This window comes from Polypterus senegalus, chromosome 1 (assembly GCF_016835505.1).
Source record: "Polypterus senegalus isolate Bchr_013 chromosome 1, ASM1683550v1, whole genome shotgun sequence".
In the NCBI taxonomy this organism is placed as follows: Eukaryota; Metazoa; Chordata; class Cladistia; order Polypteriformes; family Polypteridae; genus Polypterus; species Polypterus senegalus.
Window position 1 is genome coordinate 63,242,991 of NC_053154.1, and position 24,022 is coordinate 63,267,012.

Below are 24,022 nucleotides of genomic sequence, written 5' to 3' on the forward strand. Positions count from 1 at the left end.
AAGTAGAAATGAAGGTCTCCAAAAGAAAAAACGGAATATAGGGAAAATGTATTTTTTAAGGGACAAATTTACAAAACTACTGAGTATTTATGCAGGTTTTATAAATGCATGTTCAGCTGCAAAAAGGAATGGCTCTGTGAATATTATACCTCCTAAAATATTGTTTTCATAATTTCCATTCATTTTGCCTCTTAATGCAGAGCCTCTCTCATGGAAAAATGTTGACCTTTTCTCAGTTCCAACATTACACAGAATCAGAAGGGTCTAGCTAAAAGCATAGACTTTATTTCATTAAGTGAATCACGCAAGGCTTCTTCCTACACAGATTAGTCCAATCGCAGTACATCTGTAACTATCCCACATGCTTCACCTATTGGACTGCTTCTGGTTGAGATTCTTTTCTTTTGCTTTGGAACATTTACTTTCTTCAGTTTGATAAAGTCAGTATATGTGTAATTTAATGTACCTCTTGCCTAATGTATTGATCTTCAGGGGTCAGAGATCCACCTATTCTCACTAAAATAACTCTCGCAGCTAACCATTTATTTTTCTTATCAAAAGCAAAAAAGAGAGAAAAATAAGCACTTAAGTTTTATTTTGTTTATAGAAAACAACATTTTTTTATCCTAAATACAATTGCCTACATTTTTGTTATTTTGTGCTCTAAGACCTTTTGTAGATGTTGATAGGTTACTCAGATTTTCATATTCTCTACTCCATATTATGTATAAATGATATACTGATTAGTTGGCATTTGATAACAAACGTATTAGATATTTCACTGATAACACTGGAGGGTTAAATCCATAAAAGCACCCGAAAGAAAAAATTGCTAAATTTTATGATTTAGTAAGACAAATAAAAAAGGAAAATACAGGGTGGAACACTAAAAAGTATCCCTGTACAAGGTAAAGATACAGATGTATTCTACAGCAGCTAGCATGCAGCCTATGTGCTGGAAAGAAGTCTTCCCATATTCATTGCAACAACATTCTTCAGTTTTGGAATTGTATGTATGTAAAATCTACTATAGGTTGGCTCATAAGAGATGTTCGGAAGAATATCCCATTTCATGTGTTCCTGTAAAATACACAGCTCAGTAAAAGTTGAAAATATGGTGTATCGCAGGTTTTGTTGACAATTAACTGAAACCAAGAAGTCCTTTCACCTCTTCCTCAAATACTGATGTTGTAGGTAAAAGAAGTTCTCATAAGTCAACACAGCAATATCAGCAGATGGGTGTGTCATGTTTGCAATTATTCCACACTCTGCGGACTAATTTTTCATCCACCATCCAATACATGAATATTTGCTTTGTTTCTAGCCCATTGGATTGCTGATGTCAAAGAAAAAACACAGGGTTTGCTATCCATGACATCAAAATAGACAAAACAGTATTGGTTATTGTTGGAGATCTTATATCTCCGAATCAAGAAATGAAAAGAATCAAGAATAAAGTTAACAAAGCAAAGTGTCTCCGACAGGCAGGAATCCATAATCATGATCAGGGATGTGTTGTCAGAACTTGAATATAGTTAAGATGAATAGAGGTGCAGACTGCCTTGCCAGCACATAAAGAAAGAAAAAATAAAAAAGACAGCTATCAAGTTTCTGTGCTTTCATCTAAAATAATCTGCGATTTCAAATTTGAGCAAGTATATGCAAGAAGTTGTAATGTTTGGAACGTATGACGGTGGAAACACCAAAAAAAAAAAAAATTAAATAGGAAAATAAAAGAAAAGTCATAGAGGAAGGAAATTCAATTATGGAACAAGAATGCATTTAGTATCCAAAAAATACAGTTTAAAGATGTCAGGGATTTTAATATACCTAAGAGGTAACTTAATTGATGGAACTGATATTGAACAGCAAGACAACTGTTAATGAACAGTCAGCAGGGGTTCAAGCAAGGAGGATGATGTGGTATATATACCAGAAGTGCCATGAGGCTCTCGGGAGAATTAAAACACGAATGGTTGAAAAGGGCTAAATACCATTAGTAGTTCCAGGGGATTTAAAAATAGCACTCTATTTCTTTTTTTATTGAAGTGCAGTCGCTCTGTGGATTAGGAGTGATATGATACAGTATGTTGGGTACACCTGTTTTTTTACTTGTTTAATGAAGTTTTCTTTGGGTTTTCCTAAAATCTTCCTGCTGATTACTTGTTCTACTGATTCTGTAGAACCCACAGCTAAAAACATAACAGAAGTGTTTTACTAATATGCTGGAAATCTATGAGAAAGCAATTAAAGGATACAATCAGAGAGATGTATGTGAAATTATTTATCTTGATTTTCAGGCGGCATTCATTAAGGTCCTGCATGAGAGGTTAGCAATAAAAATGAAATATGGGAGACTTCAGGGTACTGTGTGTGGCTGTGTGTAAAATTAGCTAAACCAATGGAAGTAAAGGGTTATGGTCCAAACAGGTGTATCAGAATTAGGTGATGTTAAATGTAATGTCCTTCAGTGGTCAGTGCTAGAGTTGCTGCTATTTTTAATATAAATATAAATGGTCTGGATAGGAATATAATGAACAAAGTGGTTAAATTTGCAGATGATGCCAAGTTAGGTGTGGTAGTAGATAATCTATAATCAGCAGAAGTTTTATAATATACTTGTGAGGCTTCAACTGGAGTGCTGTGTACAGTTTTAGTCTCTGGGCTAAAAAAAGAAATAGCAGTGCCAGAGTGAGGCCAGACATGAGCTAAGAGGAAAGTTTGAAGGAATTGAATGTTTTATCTTTAGAAAACAGATTTTAAGAGATGAAATGGTTACAGTTTTTAAAATGATGAAAGGAATTAGTAACGTCAATTAAAATGAGTTTTACCAGAACACAATTGCAAACTTGCCTAGTGTAAATTTCACATAAACATTAGGACATTTTTCTTTACACAGAGAACCAATGACACATGGAATAAGTTGTGTGGTGGACATTAGGACTTTAGTGACATTTAAAACTTTCCTTCATTTTATTTAGGAGAAATTAAATGGATAGGATTTGTTGGGTTGAATGGTCTGTTCTCATCTAATCTAAATGTAAAAGTCTGAAAAATGTCTCAAATATGATTCAGACTTTTAGTTTGCCTATTCCCTTATATTTATTTATTTGCCCGACACTTTTATCCAAAACGATTCAAATACAATTAGTTACATTTCTGTTTTTGTTTTTCCAGTTTGAGCACAGGTGGGTGAAGTGACTTGCTCAGGGTCACACAGTGTCAGTGGTGGGATAAGAACTCACAACCTCACAAGTCCAATGCCTTAACCACAGCACTACAATGCTTGCACTGGGCCACACTGTCTGCATTTTAGAATGATAACCAAACTTATGATTAATAGAATGCCAGCTTGAACGAACAAAGCCTTAAAAAAGCATCAGGTATATTGAGGCACCACTTCTAATAAATTGAAGTACGAAAATCACACAACTGAAACTGCAGACACCATTTTATAGGAATCAAAATGAGCCATCTTCAAGAATTTATCCATTATCTCCAAACAAGGTAGTACAATAATTCTGTAAAAAATAAACATAACATGGGTACCTCAAGTGAAGTAAAAGACAGTGAAACAATCACATCTTAAATGAATTAACTTTTATGCAGATGTGAGGCAAGGCTCACCTGGAAAGATGAGTAGGAGAAAAATTAATTTTCCCTCATATATATTGTTTACAGTATATATTTCATTACATTAGATTAGATTGTGTTTGATATGCCTTATTAGTTTCCTTGGGGTATTTATAAAGGTCAGGAGAAGGAAGAAAAATATATTAAAATATATATAACAAAGATACAACAAAACCTCACCCCCCCAAATGCAAATAAGAACTTTTGGCCTTGTTGATGCCAATAGAGCATGTTTGGGATGTGATGGTACAGGATATTCTAATCATGGATGTGCAGCCAACAAATCTGCAACAACTACACGATTGCTATCATGTCAATATGGACCTTAATCACTGAGGAATGTTTCCAGCACCTTGTTGAATCTATGCCATGAAAAATTCCAGCAGTCCTGAAGGTAAAAGGGGGTCACTCAGTACTGGCAAGGTATGCCTAATAAAGAGTCTGGTGAGTGTGTATATATACACATATATTAGGGCTGGGAATCAATTAAAAAAAACACATAAATGTATGTAATTATTCATGATTAATCGTATCTAACATTAAAACATGTATAAAATTAATATATAAATCATGAAGTACACACACACTGAATTTAATGTAGAATCGACACAAAATACACAAAAACAATTAATGGCATAATTTAAACTTAAACAATGACCTTAAACCAGAACTTTTAACATAATACTACATGAGCAAGTACAAACTGAATTTGAATGTCATCCTAAAAGGTGAGTTGAAAAGAAAGAAATAAGAAAACAATGCCAATGTATTAATTATCAAATTGGCATATCATATGAGACAGAGACGTGTCAGAATAAAAATAAAAGAATCAAAATTACTTTTGACTTTGAATGCACTGCTAAAGACTGATTTAGCTGAAAGAATAAGCATCTCTTAAATGGGTATACATTAAAACTTGTGTTAAAACTCCTCAACTGCTATCCTCAGTTGTTCATCACCATCAACAACTTGATAATTATACTCTACACATGTGTTTTTCAACTGGTGCGCCATGGAAATAACATTGTAGTGCCCCTGGGTCCAGACCCGAGAAAGAAACACTGCTCAGGTGGTCGGGACCTGTCCAAGGAGGATGGACTACCTGGCGAAGCCAACATAAGAGCAGCTCCATGATTGCAGTTTTGCAGGCACGGCACTTAGAGAGCACTTTACCAGCCAGAAGATGTGTCAGGGTCCATCTGCCTGGGTGCGTGTTTGCCAGCGACCCCAAAATCCATGCTACTTTAACTGAACATTCATTACATTCATTCACATCTTGCTGGGCTGTAAATGAATGTGAGAGGACTCTGGTGTATTTCTCAGAGTCTGCTCGCAGTTTGATTATCTTACGTGCCCTCACTTCAGACTGTCACAGATTTGTCTGTGCAAACAATCCATGTTGTAGTTGGAACACATGAGACAAACTGGTTTTGAAGTAAAAGAGGAATAAACATATATTGCTTCATCCATTCATTGTTGAAAGTTCAGTTTTCTGCTTCTACTTTCCTTTTTTGAAACAAGCCACACTGCCGGTCACTCTTTCGTTTCTGTTATTTCTCTCGGCAGCATCCGCACATTTTACCCATGCACTGTAACAATCGCATTCATTAGTTGTCCTTTGAGTGACACGAATAGATACCCACACCTAAAGAAGGAAAAGAAATGTTGCATGAGTGTTATCAGTCATTCTCATTCATTTATCAGAAATGTGTCACTCAGTCCAGGTCCACCATTCAGTGATGCCTGTACTAGAGACTTATTTTGGTTTTAGTTCCACTCAAACCTAACTTATTTAGCACTTATGTGATATGACGTGGATTCAATCTTCTTACAGTAACATGAAATAACAGAGCATAATTTTTACCTCTCTGGCATTGCAAAAGGACTGCCATAAACCCCACATCCCATTTCCTCCCACTCCCCTGCTCCAGTATCAGTATATATAAATCAAGAAAATGAACACCAGTGCTTTGTGTTGACATGTGGTCTATCACTGTGAAATGTGTAATACAAAATTTTAAACCATTAAATTAAAATTTTGTGAAATTTTATTTATTAAAGATAGTATATAAATATGGCACTAGATGTGTATGTATTTCTTTAGGTACACACTTAACTTTTTTATATTACTGTTTTGTAAGGTTAATAAAAGAAATTGACATGAAAACGCCATCCTGACCAAAAGCACTGCCTGAGGAGTTTACCCCGTGGGTGGCCCTGGATGTAACAATGTTTTTTAACGCGTTAAATAAGACACATTATTCACAAAAATTTGTGTGTTAACTATCCCACGTCTAATTTATTAGTATATATGATTGAAATTATATATATAAATATATAATAATAATAATAATGATATATTATATATATATATATATAAAATAAAATATATATATATATATATTGTGGAGGATGGACGGCCGTTTATCCCGGCCAATACCCCCAAGTCGCCAGGTGGAGCCCTTCTTGCAGCATGGAGGTCCCCAGAAGACCAGCAGGGCATCATGGACAATGTGGTTTTTATGCACAGCCCTGCTGGATGCCATGGGGGCCACAAGAGGGAGCTGCAGGGAGGACCGAGGACTTCTTCGTGCCCTATGACCCGGAAGTTCGTCATAGGAAGAGCGACAGGCTTCCAGGTTGAAGAGAAGAGCTTTTACCTGACCCGGAAGTGATTGAGAATCACATGGACTGGGGATTGGGAACACTTCCGGGTCAGGGAATATAAAAGGACTGTGGGAGCTCCCAGACGAGGAGCTGAGCTGGGTGGAAGGGTGGCAATGCGTCTGGGAGCTGGAGGGTTGGTTTATTGTGATTATTGTGTTTATATATGAGTATAGTGGTGGAGAGTGTGCTTTGTGCAATGTGGCAGAAAATAAAGTCAATATTTGGACTTTTACCTGGTGTCTGGAGTCGTGAAAAGGGGTTCAAGGGAGCGAGAGCGCCCCCTATCTACCACAGTGGCATAGCCGGCAGGATACTCCAGCGTCTATTGCGGAGGACCTGAATCAAAATTTTCTGTGGGTAGTGAACCCCGAGAAGACAACGGCGTCAGGAATCACCACAGCATTGCCAGAACCCGAAAAACCCGAGTCTAAAATGGGGAAGAGGAAGGGCAAGCAGAGCAAAAACACCAGCGGAAGAGCCTTGTGTGCAGTGCCCGACGCTCGGGAGGAGTCAGGGAGCGGCCTTACCAGTCCGGAGAAACCTCCAGGAACCGATGATTGCTCTGAGGTACGTGCTGGGAACGTTATAGAAAATCCTTTTATTATAATTCACTTTGTCCCATGCATGTACCTCAGAGAAAATCACCTGGAGGCTCCGCGGGGAAAAGAAGACTGCCCCGGAGACAACGGCGCGATCCTGTCAGAACCTGAGCACAGGGGAAAAGACTTCCTCATGAGGGCAGCCGATGAGGGACACGGCAGCAAACCCGGTGCTTTCTGGGAAGGAGGAGGTCCGCGTCCCGCTGTTTGCGCCTTCGAGCATGAAGGAACGAATTCAGTCTTTTAAAATTGGAAGGGGGAGGCGAGCGAAGCACTACTCACCGCTCAAAAAGGTAAGGAGGGTCGGGATATGGCTGTTCGGGATGTCATAAAAGGGAATAAGACAGACCACAGTCTGCTGAAGGAAGCAACCCGATCCTCGACTGCAGCCTTAGAGAACTCCAAGTCCCAGAAGCCTCCGCGAGACCCGTCAGAGCACGTGCCAGAAGCGGGCATGCTCATTGGCTCCCGGCCGGAAGGTAAGGCAGAACGTGGAAGTAAGTCTTATACCGGCCGAAGTAAATAAGATTGACTTGCGGGAACTCGAGCGCTGGATCGAGCCCGTAAGTAGTTTTCTACAGGTCCCGACGAGCATTCAAAAGATTGTCGGGGAGTCGGGAGCTGCAGCCAAAGCGCCATTGGAGAGGCTGAGGGATTACGTGCAGCGATTTGGTGAGGAGCCTCCCGTATATCATGATGTGGCGGTACAGGTATGTGAAACCCGTACTGTATATAAAACAAGAGGGACGCAGTGTAATCCGGGCCCGCTTTTAATAAATAGTGGGTGCCAGTACACTACGTGCCCTACAAGAGAGGCCGGTACGTTAACCGAGTGGTCGGCGGAAGGGTTAATCGATCCGGGGCAGTTAGACAGTGCTGATTCCCAGAGCGAGGCGGCCCTAAAGACGCCGCCACCGGTAATGTGTAAATCAAAAGGGGTGCAGACAGTAAAGGGTCTCTCTTTACTTAATAGAGAGATTCAGACTGTGGACAAGCCCCAGATCAAGCAGGAGATCCCGAAAATAAAATGGAGGTCTCCTGACAAGAAAGGGATAGAAGCAAATAGAGAGAAAGCACCATTAGAGGAGGCAAGGGTTTCTTTCCCAGCAAGAGAAGGGGCGGCCCTAACGTTTCCCCCTTGTTTTCAGTCCCGCAGGGGGAGAATACCAGGAGGACAGAGGCAGTGTTACGGATGCCGAAGGCTGGGCCACATTTGGAGGAACTGTCCTTGGAGAGAGGGGGACAAGCTGTCGGTTTGGACTAATATTCCCCCTAGGTTCTCCAGGGAGCAAGATGTCTGAATTAATCAAGGCTCAACCAGAACGTCCTCTTGGAGGAAGACTTCCCTCTCGGGGCAGGCCGCTCCGAATCATTATAATTTGTCGCTGGGAGGGGAATACTGTGGAGGATGGCCGGCCGTTTATCCCGGCCAATACCCCCAAGCCGCCAGGTGGAGCCCTCCTTGCAGCATGGAGGTCCCCAGAAGACCAGCAGGGCATCATGGACAATGTGGTTTTTATGCAGAGCCCTGCTGGATGCCATGGGGGCCACAAGAGGGAGCTGTAGGGAGGACCGAGGACTTGGTTTATTGTGATTATTGTGTGTATTTATGAGTATAGTGGTGGAGAGTGTGCTTTGTGCACTGTGGCAAAAAAATAAAGTCAATATTTGGATTTTTACCTGGTGTCTGGAGTCGTGGAAAGGGGTTCAAGGGAGCGAGAGCGCCCCTATCTACCACTATATATATATATATATATATATATATATATATATATATATATATATATATATATATATATATATATATATATATACAGTGCATCTGGAAAGTATTCACAGCACATCACTTTTTCCACATTTTATTTTGTTACAGCCTTATTCCAAAATGGATTAAATTCATTTTTTTCCTCAGAATTCTACACACAACACCCCATATTGACAACGTGAAAAAAGTTTACTTGAGGTTTTTGCAAATTTATTAAAAATAAAAAAACTGAGAAAGCACATGTACATAAGTATTCACAGCCTTTGCCATGAAGCTCAAAATTGAGCTCAGGTGCATCCTGTTTTCCCTGATCATCCATGAGATGTTTATGCAGCTTAATTGGAGTCCACCTGTGGTAAATTCAGTTGATGGAACATGATTTGGAAAGGCACACACCTGTCTATATAAGGTCCCACAGTTGACAGTTAATGTCAGAGCACAAACCAAGCATGAAGTCAAAGGAATTGTCTGTAGACCTCCGAGACACAATTGTCTTGAGGCACAAATCTGGGGAAGGTTACAGAAAAATTTCTGTTGCTTTGAAGGTCCCATTGAGCACAGTGGCCTCCATCATCCGTAAGTGGAAGAAGTTCGAAACCACCAGGACTCTTCCTAGAGCTGGCCGGCCATCTAAACTGAGCGATTGGGGGAGAAGGGCCTTAGTCAGGGAGGTGACCAAGAACCCGATGGTCACTCTGTCAGAGCTCCAGAGGTCCTCTGTGGAGAGAGGAGAACCTTCCAGAAGGACAACCATCTCTGCAGCAATCCACCCATCAGGCCTGTATGGTATAGCGGCCAAACGGAAGCCACTCCTTAGTAAAAGGCACATGGCAGCCCGTCTGGAGTTTGCCAAAAGGCACATGAAGGACTCTCAGACCATGAGAAACAAAATTCTCTGGTCTGATGAGACTAAGATTTAACTCTTTGGTGTGAATGCCAGGCGTCACGTTTGGAGGAAACCAGGCACCGCTCATCACTAGACCAATACCATCCCTACAGTGAAGCATGGTGGTGGCAGCATCATGCTGTGGGGATGTTTTTCAGCGGCAGGAACTGGTAGACTAGTCAGGATAAAGGGAAAGATGACTGCAGCAATGTACAGAGACATCCTGGATGAAAACCTGCTCCAGAGCACTCTTGACCTCAGACTGGGGTGACAGTTCATCTTTCAGCAGGACAACGACCCTAAGCACACAGCCAAGATATCAAAGGAGTGGCTTCAGGACAACTCTGTGAATGTCCTTGAGTGGCCCAGCCAGGGCCCAGTCTTGAATCTGATTGAACATCTCTGGAGAGATCTTAAAATGGTTGTGCACCAATGCTTCCCATCCAACCTGATGGAGCTTGAGAGGTGCTGTAAAGAGGAATGGGCGAAACTGGCCAAGGATAGGTGTGTCAAGCTTGTGGCATCATATTCAAAAAGACTTGAGGCTGTAATTGCTGTCAAAGGTGCATCGACAAAGTATTGAGCAAAGGCTGTGAATACTTATGTACATGTGATTTCTCAGTTTTTTATCTTTTAATAAATTTGCAAAAACCCCAAGTAAACTTTTTTCACGTTGTCATTATGGGGTGTTGTGTGTAGAATTCTGAGGAAAAAAATGAATTGAATCCATTTTGGAATAAGGCTGTAGCATAACAAAATGTGGAAAAAGTGATGCGCTGTGAATACTTTCTGGATGCACTATATATATATATATATATATATATACTAGACATTAAGCCTGTTATAATAACAGGCGCTAGAACAGTAGTGCATAAACATTAGTAGGAACAGTCTATATTAAATGGCAAGGGACCTTGTATGTGGCTGTAATATGCATCACTGTATTGTGTGCCTTTAATTTTCTCTCTCAGTAATACTGGTTTGTATTTCCATAAAATGCCTGTAATTTTGTCGAACAGTAATACAGTGGAACCTCGGTGGAACCGAAGTAATTTCACCCATAGGATTGTATGTAAATACAATTAATCCGTTCCAGACCGTATGAACTGTATGTAAATATAGATTTTAAGCACAAATATAGTTAATTATACCATTGAATGCACAGTGTAATAGTAAACTAAACGTAAAAACATTGAATAACACTAAGAAAACCTTGAACAACAGAGAAAACGAACACTGCAAGAGTTTGCGCTATAGCCTTACGACCCGCTCGCTAAAAACACCTTTTTAATAAGTTTTAAGCACAGGGAAAAAAATTAACATTTGAAAAATCTGTAATCTAATAAACAACCAAGAAAAGTAACATTGCAACAATGCACGTGTGCGCCTGTGTGTGTGTGTGTGTCTGTCTCTGTCGCGGGCCTGCATGTGTGTGTCTGTGTGTGTGTGCATGCATCTCTGTCTCTGTTGCAGGCCTGCGTGCATGTGTGTGCGTGTCTGTCCCCCATGCAGGCCTGCCTGTGTGTGTGAGTGTGTCTCTCGCGCGGGCCTGCCTGCGTGCGTGCGTGCGTGCGTGTCTGCCTCTCGTGCGTGCGTGCGTGCGTGCGTGACTGTCTCTCGCACGGGCCTGCATGCATGCATGCGTGTGTGTGTGTGTGTGTGTGTGTGTGTGTGTGTGTGTGCGTGCGCGTGTCTGTTTCTCGCGCGGGCCTGCGTGCGTGCGCGTGCGTGCGTGTCTGTCTCTCGCGCGGGACTGCGTGTCTGTCTCTCGCGTGCATGCACCTGTGTGTCTCTCTCTCTCTCTGCACACACAGAGAATGCACAGGAAGAGACTGAACACATGCCTTGTGGCCCCGCGCATGCGCACTTCACCAGAAGACACACACACACGGACACCTGGATGCACACAGGGGTTTTATTAAAGAGGATATATAAAATCATGTGTGTGTGCATAGAGGACAGTTGAAGGGCTCTAGTGACTGTAATTCTACCACTGCTCCAGGGATTGGCACTGTGTCCTAATGCTTTTTTTCACCTGGATCCGCCTCTCTCTGTCTGCTGGAAGGACCCAAAATTGAAAATTCTGCCATCTCATGACAGTTCTGTTCTGAATTCACATCTGCAAAAACGACTTTGAAATAATTTTGTTTATTTTCAAAACCAACTATACAGGATGATTAGGCTGGTACCCCAACTCTTTATTGTTGTTGTCTGTTTCTCTTACAATATATTAAAAAATATCTACAGTAGTCTTTTGTTATGTTTTAATATGGTAGCCAAAGGGCCAGGGTCCAAATGAAGATATAAATGATTTAAAAAAAATGTGTACTTATCCTTTAAAACACAATTTCCAGTGGCAAATTTATGCAAACCATGACTGTTATTAATTAACTTCAGTCGGAAAAATAACAAACCTATCCTTTAAATCCTCTTAGGTGTCCTGGCCATGTCAACTGTACAAGACAAACATCAGTGTTTCAGTAGGTACTGTATTACAGGTTGTTGCTTAGATCTTGCATTGCACTTTTAAACACTTAAGCCTCAATATTAAAAAATGTCAATGCTTTTACTTCAGGGACAACCTTTATACACCATACAGTCTCAGTGTCAATGTGTGTGAAATATTTTCACAAAATATTGTGGATAATCAATTTGTTCTTTATTTAGCTTAGGCATTTTTGTTCTTAGTAGAAGAATAAATATAACTCTCTAGGACCCAGTATGCTATAGGTCAGATGTTGGATTTTCATTCTTCTAATTAATTCCAAACATATTTATTGCTCTCATTAAAATATTTTGTCTTGAAAAATGTACTGGGAGAATCAAACAGATATTTCAGAAACTGAAAGAAAATATGTTTGAGCAAAATCTAATAAATAATTAAAAGTGATAGTGTACATAACAAACATTTTGTATAGCAGATTCAATTAAATCTTGTACATATAAAAGGCCAGATAAGAAGAAAAGACATCTAACAATCATCATAAATAAAAATAGCTGAGTATTTATGCAGGTTTTGTAAGCACAAGCTCAGTTAGAGAAAGGAAGAGCTTTCTGCTTTTGCACTCCAGGAAACTTTTCTGCCTTTAACCACTTTAGTGATTTTCTGTAAGATTAAGGCATTACTTGTATTAAGATGTTTTATTGGGGTATTGAACTGATCAAATTATTTCATTGTTTTAAGTTTTGTGATAGGATTGTGGAATTAGTTAAACCTAATAGCATTAAAATTGCCCATCCTTATGAATGAGTGAATAACGATTTGAGTTTATGGTAGCACCTGACAGCAGCCCTTAGAATGTTCCTTGATGTGCCTGGATTCCTTTTCAATGAATATGACTGGATACAAATCAATAATAATAATAATATCGATCTGGATTATCTGAAATGAAATGCATTTTCAGAATTATTACAGTTATAATCTATACTAATAAAAGGCAAAGCCCTCACTGACTCACTCATCACTAATTCTCCAACTTCCAGTATAGGTAGAAGGCTGAAATTTGGCAGGCTCATTCCTTACAGCTTACTTACAAAAGTTGGGCAGGTTTCATTTCGAAATTCTACGCATAATGGTCATAACTGGAACCTATTTTTTCATCCATATACTATAACTAGCAAAATACCAGCGCTTCGCGGCGGTAAAGTACTGCCTTAAAATTTTTATTAGGAAGAAAATTTAACCTTTTTAAACTGAAGGAAAATATGCCAATAATTATTTGTTAAGGATCTCTTTGTATACCATGTTGTCAGTTCGGCCCTCCGGTTGTAACATGACCAAGCTGTGCGCTGAGCTTACTCTTGAGCATGTAACTTACAGTTGGCCATGTGAACAGTAATCTTGTCTCAAATCTCACAGCTTGGATTGCTGCAGTCATAATCGGTTTGAGTTTCATGGTTTGTTTCAATTATGACAGTATTTGCAGGATTTTTTGTATTGAAGTGACATTCGGCATCTGTCAAGCGTTGTAAGCACACAACCGGTTTCAGCGATAAAATCACATCCAGCTTTTGAGAGTTTAAACATTCATAAACATCAAAGTGTCCACTACTGAAATCGTCACCTGTGAATCTAAGATGTTTAAGAGGCATTGGCGGTTGTCGAAAGGTGTAAAATATTTGGCCATTTCGGTACACTTGAAAGCGACAACCGAACAATTCAGCGGCAGCCATCAACTCACATGCAGAACCATAGGTGAAGGGCTTAAGCATTTCACTCTTCTAGTGCTCCTGTGTAGTATAATTATCTCCTGTACCGTCATCAGTCAACACCTTGAACCTGTCCCAGTCATTCAATACATAAGACACAATGTTCCTCCGGATATCAAGAGTGAGCCTGATATGGCTGTGCAATATGTAACAAAGAGAATGGAAAAGGTAGGTGGTATCTCCGGGCATGGAAACCACTCGGTGACAGTTCTTTGATCGATAGTGATCATCTCGCTAGACATGGTAATGGGGGTTGGAATGATAAAGGAAATGGGTACCTGAGCAATGTAAAGTAAGTGTAAAATACCTATACAATAACTATAATTGTAATAAACAAACAATAAAACAGCGGAGAAGCCGTGGATTAAACAAAAAGGCTGTAGTTATCAGTAGGGAGACGTGAATCCGAAGCAAGGAAGGGAATATAGAGACTGGAGCGACGGAAGGCCTTATATAGGCAGGCAGCCAACAACGTGGGAGGCGTTGGGATGGGAGACCCAACGCCACCTCACACGGTGACCGAGCTGCAGGCTATAGACGTATATATGTACGTAAGTAGGATTCAGTTAGCGTTGGGAACCCGTGTACCAAATTTCTTGAAGATGGGCCCATAAGTAACAAAGACTGTTGAAAAGTTCAATATGGCGGCCGACAGTGGCATCATACCACCGAAATAAGTATGTACATTGGTTTCGGTTAGTGCAGGGAAGCCGCCTACCAAATTTCGAGAAGATGGGGCCATAAATAAGAAAGTTCAACATGGCGGACGCTGTTGACCGTTATGACCATTACGCGTAGAATTTCAAAATGAAACCTGCTTAACTTTTGTAAGTAAGCTGTGAGGAATGGGCCTGCCAATTTTCAGCCTTCTACCTACACGGGAAGTTGGAGAATTAGTGACGTTGGAAAGTTCAATATGGCGGCCGACAGTGGTGTCATACCAATGAAATAAGTACGGACATCGGTTTCCGTTAAAAGTTCAATAGGTCGGCCGACAGTGGCATCATACCACCGAAATAACCACCAAATTTCAGCCTTCTACCTACACGGGAAGTTTGAAAATTGGTGACGTTGGAAAGTTCAATATGGCGGCTGACAGTGGTGTCATACCATCGAAATAAGTAAGTACATCGGTTTCGGTTAGCGCAGGGAAGCCGCCTACCAAATTTCGTGAAGATGGGGCCATAAATAAGAAAGTTCAACATGGTGGACGTTGTCGACCGTTATGACCATTATGTGTAGAATTTCGAAATGAAACCTGCTTAACTTTTGTAAGTAAGCTGTAAGGAATAAGCTTGCCAAATTTCAGCTTTTCAGCTTACCTACATGGGAAGTTAAAGAATTAGTGATGAGTCAATGAGTCAGTCAGTCAGTGAGGGCTTTTCCTTTTATTATTATAGATAGACGTCTGCTCGATGGCCGTGGGAGGCGGAGTTACACCTCCTACGTAATATAGTGCCTGCCCATATAAGGCCATCCGACAGCGGCAATCCAATAGAAACAATGCCGCTAAATATTCACGGGTGAAGGACTGTGCTTATGCAGACGAAGATGAGATGGTCAGGGTGGTGTTTAGCACAAACTCAGCGAAACTGAGAGAAAAACTTTTAAGTGCCGGGTCCTAGCTAACATTAAATACAGCTGTGGACATTGCACAAGATGGTACCAGCACAGCTGGGAACCTTCGATGCATGTACACCGAGCAGCTCACGTGAACTGACGCAGTGCACAGACAAAAAGCAATAGTTCCAAAGAGTGCTGAACAAAAACCGAATTACACAATTGAGAAGGCAGCAAAAAAATATGAAGCGTCTGACACAGACAAGCATATGCATAAGTGCAGCAACTGCGGAAACAAAGCACACGGTGGAAAAAGTCAATGTCCCGCTAAAGGAAGACAGTATAAAAAAAAAACCTGTGCATGCAGTGTGTCACGTCTCAGATAAAGAGGAAGATGAGCTGTTTATTGATGCAGTAAGAAACGAATTGATGAATGAAACCTGTTATCTTTACAACGATTGACAAACACGGAATGTGACTTGAATACAACACATCCTACAAATACGAACCTGATTGAAAGAAAGAATGATAATCAAATCCTTGATGACAGCAACACTCATAACACTCACAAAACAATTACTGTTTAGTATTTACTTTTACTTTATATATTTATTTTCAAAATGTTTCCTTTTTTTTCATTACTTCTTTAACACACTACTTCTCCGCTGTGAAGCGCAGGTATTTTGCTAGTTACACATAAAAGATTCTTAGTACAATGGTCATCTAATGGTCATCTGTCGGTTGCTTAAAAACTTACAAACCACTTGGCCTTTAAGCTTGATCTTGGTTTCAATTGAGCATCTATGCAGTGATATTCATAACATCACCCATGAATTGGTCAGATGTGCTCTCTCAGCCAAGGAAATACAGCTTTGAGTTTTTCTCGCCATGGTTGACAGAAAAGTGCAACCTCTGCGTATTGCTTACAGGAAAAGAAGAATGTAAAGCTCTGCTGACAACAGCAAATTGCTGACAGGAAAACAAAATCACCAAATTCTGGTGACGACAGGTTAACAGTAACACTGTGGCCACAAGTTACTATGCTGAAGACAGGAGAACAACACTTCTGTGGGCACATGGCATCAAGAATACCAGTGCTAGCACCTGCCTTATCTTTAAGGAAATGAACTGCTGTGACATCAAATTGTACTGAGGGACATTGCAGCAACCGTATGGGTTGATCTAGTATGCTATTTTAATGATGAAGGAGTTCTCCTGCATAGTCTTCACAGGAACATCCATAATATCAGGGGAGCAGGCCATTATCCTCACTGGTGTACCCAGAAGAGACACACTTAATCCAGCCAAACCCATGTCTCACCATTTGGCTTCTGGGGGAATAGGCCGTCAAAATGGAAAACTGACCAGAAAACTATAAGATACCAAAATACAATAAAAAATGCAATGACAGGTACAGGATAACTGGAAACATCTGATTGTATAATAAAGAGCAGATGCTGAATCTTTATAAAAAGAAAAGATTTATTTTGACAAATCACTGTGATTCAAAAATGCTTCAGTGAGTGTAAAAAGCCAAAAATGGATGTGCCCGAAGGCAATCTGATAGCAAACACAGTCCCAATACAGAATCTGAACAGAGAAGTCGAAAACAGAGCAGAGGTCAGAAAACTGATAAATCAGATAAACAATAATATTCTACAAAATTTAAAAGAATTCACCAATAATAAAAACAGATAAAATGAACCGCATTTAACCTATGGCTCTGCATAGGGCTGGGGTTGGTTGCACATCAAGATGGACAGGTGGCCTTGACTCTTGGGGAACCACCCACAAAACACAGAAAACATAAGGGAACATGGACAATACATAAAAACAAAACTGTATAATAATTGAATAATATAAACTGAACATAAATACACGATATACATATCAAACATAATTTAACTTACGCAAGGAAGTCATAAACAACAAACTTAAACTGGGAAGAAAGAACACAATCAGACAGAACCAGGACAGCTGTGTTTTGTGAATATACATGTTTACTGTACTGTATATATGTGACATGTGAGTCACTATCTTGTACCTGAGAGAAGACACAGAGTCTAAAGGCTTCAAGCAAACCAGCTTTATTCCAATCAAAACAGGAACAGTCAGATTATTTATTCAAATGGGACTACCACTTCAATACACACAGACACAGCAAACAAGCAGTGATTGGGCCAAGTCAATGTCCGGGTTAGGATGTTCTCCGCATCAACCGTTGGGTGACAGACGTGTTATGGAGAAACTTGCAGTTGCCTCGGTGGTGCCGGGAACCTGCGGTTGCCTCGGCAATGGACAAACAAGCCTTGAGAAACGCATCAACTGTGTTTTGGCATGCAGCACAGTTGGGGAGGGTCTCAAAAAGCTAAAAAATCTCACAATACATAGGGTAGGCCTCTCACTGTCCAGCAAACACCTGACTGAATGATGTTTAGTGCTGGAACCGGACATCTCCAGAGTCTGTTCTTTCCATCTGATTGTGCCTGGTCTCTTTTCACCTTAAAGTCATTTGATTCTAAACTTGACTTTACTTAATTTTTTAATCTGTATTGTAGTATTGATGATGACAATGTATTACAATGATTTGATATCATTCCAGAAATACCACCCTTTTTTTTGTGAAGTTGTGCTTATTATTTGGTAAAGAGGAACAGATATTTGTTTGGTAAAGAGAAACAGAATTTCCCTGCTAAAAATTCCCGTTTTTCTAGTTTTATATTAAAGTAATTCATTGAGTCATTGCTACTATATAGTGTTTTAATGTCTATTATGTCAGATTGTAGCATAAGTTCTGAATAAACTACTGATATATTTTATATAGATATTTGACTTAGTATGGAAAAGTAATCAAGATGTGACTTATGGAGAGTCTTATGCTTTTGTCAAAACCTCACTACTTTCAGTCTATGAAAAGTAGTATAATTTTTCTTGCCCCCATGCATGCTGCAATTTATGGCTTTCCTATATAAGACGGTTTATGTTCTCATTAAACTAAGGTGAACATTTTCCACTTTGATACCCTGTTTTTATAGCATTAGCTTTATTTCATGCCCTGTTTACATATGAGTAGTAGTCATCTGACACCACATTTATATTATTAGCTTCTAAGCACAGGTTAGAGTTTTTAATAGTGTTAACAATTTTTAAAATATTATCATGATTAAAATATCTCATAATTTTGGTTCCAATTTAAATTAGACATTTAATGATTTGGTAATCAAATAATCACTATAAGTGGTTACATTAATAGGACAGATAATTAAATTCGGAATGTTAATGCCATGGATGATTATTAAATCAAAATTATGATTGAGATTGTCTAGGACCTTTCATAATTTGGAGAAACCCCATATGATCCATCAGGGACAAAACCTTTTAGTGAGGGTGTCAGTTTCCAATACTGTATATGTGAATATCAAAGTCTCACAATAAGAATATCATGTGATCTGCAAATTAGTAATATATAGTGAGTATGCTTAATTCAATTTTAATGTCTATCATTAGGATCTCAAAGGATATAATATTATTACAACAGTTTAGTGATACTGAACATTACATCGTTTAAATACTCCCCAAGTCAGCATCATCATCCTCTAATAAGTTATTTATGTAGTAAATCCATCAGAAGAAAACTCAGTCAAAGTCATGGTGTCTGTTTGTACAGTTTCAGCAATGTTTCAGTAAGGAAACAGATATCAGCCTTTGTACTTAAAACAGCTGCAGGGGCTAATATATAAAATGGGGAAATCAGTACAGGGGTTACTTTACTTTAAATATTTAAACATAATTAAGCGTGTTTGTCTCATGCGCTTTTATCTTTATGCTATGCTTTTGACTGCATAACTTACTCTGAAGTTCAGTTTTTGGCTGACTCATCAGGTTTACCTCTTCAGATGGTAAGTTCAGTACTTTAACAACTACATTTGTATTTGTTTTAACCTTACTAACATCAGGCATAAACCTTGTTGTAATTTGTTTAATCTAGTGCATTGATAATTAAATGTTGAAAAAACAACAGTTAGATAGATACATACTGTAACCCTGTGATTTTTTTTCTTTAAGAGATATTAGTACCTTAGTAGTATGACAGTGTGTGATTGGTCTATTACTATGCTGAAACTTAGCTAGTCGACTTCTAGTTTGTTGTTTGTTTGTTCTAGTTAGTTTAGTAGCGTTACAGTATCAGAGCAAACAGTTTTGTCCTTTCAAGTATTTGTAGAGCATTGAGGATTTAAATAACTTTCAAATAGATGTCATTTTAGAAATTACACACATTTTGTTTAGTGCTAGGATTATTTTCAGTTATGTTAATATTTATTCATACTTATATTTATAAGTTGATTTATATCTGTATGTGAATTATATATTTCAAATTCATAGATTTTATTATGTTATATTTCAAGGCTAAAATATGTTTGTAAATGGTATCCACAATGTTTAGATGCAATTGATTTTGAACTATTTGTACAATTAAATTTCTGAGATTTCTGAGAATATCTGGTGTATGGGTAGTGTTTATAAATGGTTGATTAGGCAGTTTTGTTATCATAGTTTGAGATAACATAAGATCCCCTCAGGTTAGGATATAAGCAAATCGCAATTATTTAAAGAGGCTGCTTTTGGATGTAGTCTGTATGTGTAACCAGCAGTGGGATTAGAGCAGCCTACATTCTTATAGAATTTTGGCAAGAGTACCAGACACAATTAAATTTTGACATTTGCTTTTAGTTTGTGTACACAAAGATGAGAAGTTAAACACCTCAATCATGTTGCATCTTAATCTCTGCTTGCATAAAATAACAGGTTCAAGTCCTTTAATCTCTCCTCATAGCTCATACCTCTAAGTCCTGGCATCAGTCTAGATGCTCTTCTCTGGGCTTTCTTAGCGCTGCTATGTCTTTTTAATAATATGATGGCCAAAACTGTGCACATTACACCAGGAAGTGTCACTTTTACATTATATAATTTAAGCATAACCTTCCTTGTCTTACTCCTGCACTTGACTGTACTCCATACATCATGATTTATACCCGGGGTACTCAATAGGCGGACTCCGGTCCGCATCCGGACCCAAATACGGTTAAATCTGGACCGACGCCAAAACAAACATGCAAATTTAATCATAATCCAAATGAGTTTTCAATAAAGTGCGCAATTGTGATTCCGCGCGATATATCTTTGAGGTTTCTACTCGGTTTGGCTGCTTCATCTATGTCCAATCACAGCAGCTGTAATAGTATCATTATAGCAATGTTCCCACTACTCCCGCCTCCCCAATACTCGCTCGCTCGCTCATTCACGGCAGCCAGATTTATGTACCGGTCACGTGCTCTGGGTCAGGCCGGTGAACAGGCAGTCTCATCACTCGCGGGCAGTGCAAATTTCGATAACTGAATTTTTTTTTTGCTGACTGAAAGTGAAGATGGCTGGCTCGAGACAGTACATTGATAAGAAAAGAAAAGTTGATTTTGAAAACCGTGAATTTAAGAGTGAGTGGACAGAAAAATATGCGTTCGTGCTCCCCGTGGGAAGCAGAAAACCAATGTGTTTAATCTGCAACGATACGGTAGCAATAATCAAAAGTGGTAATGTGAAACGCCATTATGAAACCAAGCATGCACATTTCGAACAAAATTACCCTCAGAACTCAGAGGTAAGGACCATAAAAATAAAGCAGCTGAAATCATCATATGAAGCTACAAGCAGTGTAATAATTAGATCAGCCACACAACAGGAGCGGGCAACAGAAGCCTCACTAAGAGTAGCATGGGTCCTGGGAAAAAACAAGAAACCCTTCTCTGATGCTGAAGTAGTCAAAGAGTGTATGAGTGAAGTGGTGACTGCTCTGTTTGAAGGGACTCAAAAGGATGAAATAATCCAGAAAATAAACCAAATACCCTGTTCTGATTCCACTGCTGCAAGACGAACTGAAATACTCGCTGATGATTTGCTTGAACAACTTAGTTCTGCTATAAAAAAAGCCAAATTCATTTCATTGGCTGTGGATGAATCCACAGACATCACGGACAATGCACAACTCATGGTCTTTGTCAGATTTTTTGATGAAGAAAAGGGAGAATTTCATGAAGATGTTTTGGGTCTCACAAACCTCCATGGACACACAAAGGGGGATGATATCTATGAAGCAGTGACACAGATGCTTAGAGACAGAGCGATAGACCTGAAGCATGTTGTTTCCATTGCTACTGATGGCGCACCATGTATGATTGGGAAAGAGAGGGGATTAGTGTCACGCTTGAGAACTCACCACCCTGACCTCATGGCATACCACTGCATAATTCACCAGATGGTTTTGTGTGCCAGCCTTGGAGAAAGGTACTCAGAAGTCATGACAACAGTCATGAAACTAGTCAATTATCTGAGAGCATCCTCTGCTTTGCAGCATCGTTTATTGCGCTTATTTCTAATAGAGGTGAATGCAACATTTGATGATTTGCTCCTTCACAACAATGTCCGTGGCTTAGTAAAGGCAAGGTACTGGAGCGTTTTGGGCACTGCGGAAAGAGCTGGAGACATTTCTGTTGGATCAGAAGAGTGCAAAAGCCAAACCGTTTGCGGATTTCATGAAGAATGACGAGAAAATGGAAATTGTTGCTTTTCTAACTGACATTACTTCCCATCTTAATGACCTTAATATGAAGCTCCAAGGCAAAAACAGCACAGTGTGTGACCTCATGTTAGCTGTCCGTGCTTTCCAGAGGAAGCTGGAGGTGTTCAAATGTGACTTACAGCAGGACCTGCTTCACTTCCCAAGACTTTTGGATCAGACTGCAGGAAAACATCACCATCACAATTATGCTGAATTCCTGGACAAGCTGATTAAAAATTTCCAAACTCGCTTTGAAGATTTCCCTTTGGGAAAACAAGTCTTGCTGTGCATCGAAAATCCATTTCTTGTCAAAAATATTGCAGAATTCTCAAATGAAGCCACAAAAGTCTTCCAATGGGCCAGTGCTGCTTCTCTGCAAACAGAGTTAATTGAGCTACAAGAAAATCTAGCACTGCAGGAATCTCACTGTGACCTTGTCACCTTCTGGACAAAGATGGTTACTGCGGCAGGTGTTCCTCTCCTGCAGAAGATGGCCCTTCAAATTCTTACAATGTTTCCCTCAACGTACTGCTGTGAATCTGCCTTTTCCACTATGAACATGGTGAAAACACATACCGCCACACCCTCACCAATGAACATTTACATCAGTGCCTCCGCCTTGCACTCACACCTTTTATGCCCAAGTTCAAACAACTGGTGGCACAAAGAAGGTGTCACCTTTCACACTAAAAGGCCTACCATGTCATTTTTTTGTGTATAGTTCTAAAGTTTGGGGATTGCCTTTTTTTGGAGTTCTCTATTTGGAATTTGACCGTCACTTTTCCGGACCTCAGACTGAATGGAAATTTAGTAAGTGGACCTTTCAAATTTATATTTGAGTAGCCCTGATTTATACAGTAATATCCAATTAGCTTTTTTGATCACTTCTATACACTGTCTGGATAAAGACAATGACAAGTCCATTATACTCCTAGGTCCTTTTCATAAGGTGAAGTTTCAAGTTTCAGACCTGCCACTGTGTATTCAGTTCTATCATTTCTACTTCCTATGTATAATACCTTACATTTACTTACATTAAATTTCATCTGCCACAAATCTGCATGCTGCCCAAGTCCATTTGTAACAATTTAGCTGTTTCTACATTATCTGCCCTTCCTCCTAGTTTCGTATCATCTGCAAATTTAACAAGTTTAACATTTATATTCCATCCATCCATTTTCCAACTCACTGAATCCTAACTACAGGGTCACAGGGGTCTGCTGGAGCCAATCCCAGCCAACAGAGGGCACAAGGCAGGAACCAATCCTTGGCAGGGTGCCAACCCACCACAGGACACACACAAACACGGGCCAATTTAGAATCACCAATCCACATGTCTTTGGACTGTGGGAGAAAACTGGAGCGCCCGGAGGAAACCCATGCAGACATGGGGAGAACATGCAAACTCCACGCAGGGAGGACCTGGGAAGCAAACCCGGGTCTCCTAACTGCGAGGCAGCAGCACTACCACTGCGCCACCATGCCGCCCTATTTATATGCCTATCATTTATATATATTAAATAACAAAACGTTTTCCCGGAACTAAGCTACACCACTTTTAACATACCCTAATATGGTTTTTGATCAATGAGCCTTTGCTTCCTGCATTTTAGCCAATATTGTGCCCATTTACACACTACACCTTGAATTTTAGTTTGATGGCTGTAGGACACAAAGTCAAATCACAAATAGACAGGGAATGATCAAAACAAGTTCAGTCAATCTAGTTTTCACTTTGTACTAATCTGTCAATAACCACTTTCTCACATCTCTAGATGCACTGAAAACCTAATTTATTTACAACTACCTGTATCATCCACAGAAAAAGGAAGGCTGAACATTCCACAATGATTTATACATCACACATGAAGCTGGGATGTTGGAGCAAAACATTGCAAAAAGTGTACTTACAGTCATGGCCGAAATTATCGGCACCCCTGGAATTTTCCCAGAAAATGCACCATTTCTCCCAGAAAATTGTTGCAATTACAAATGTTTTGGTATACACATGTTTATTTCCTTTATGTGCATTGGAACAACACAAAAAACAGAGAAAAAAACCCAAATCTGACATCATTTCACACAAAACT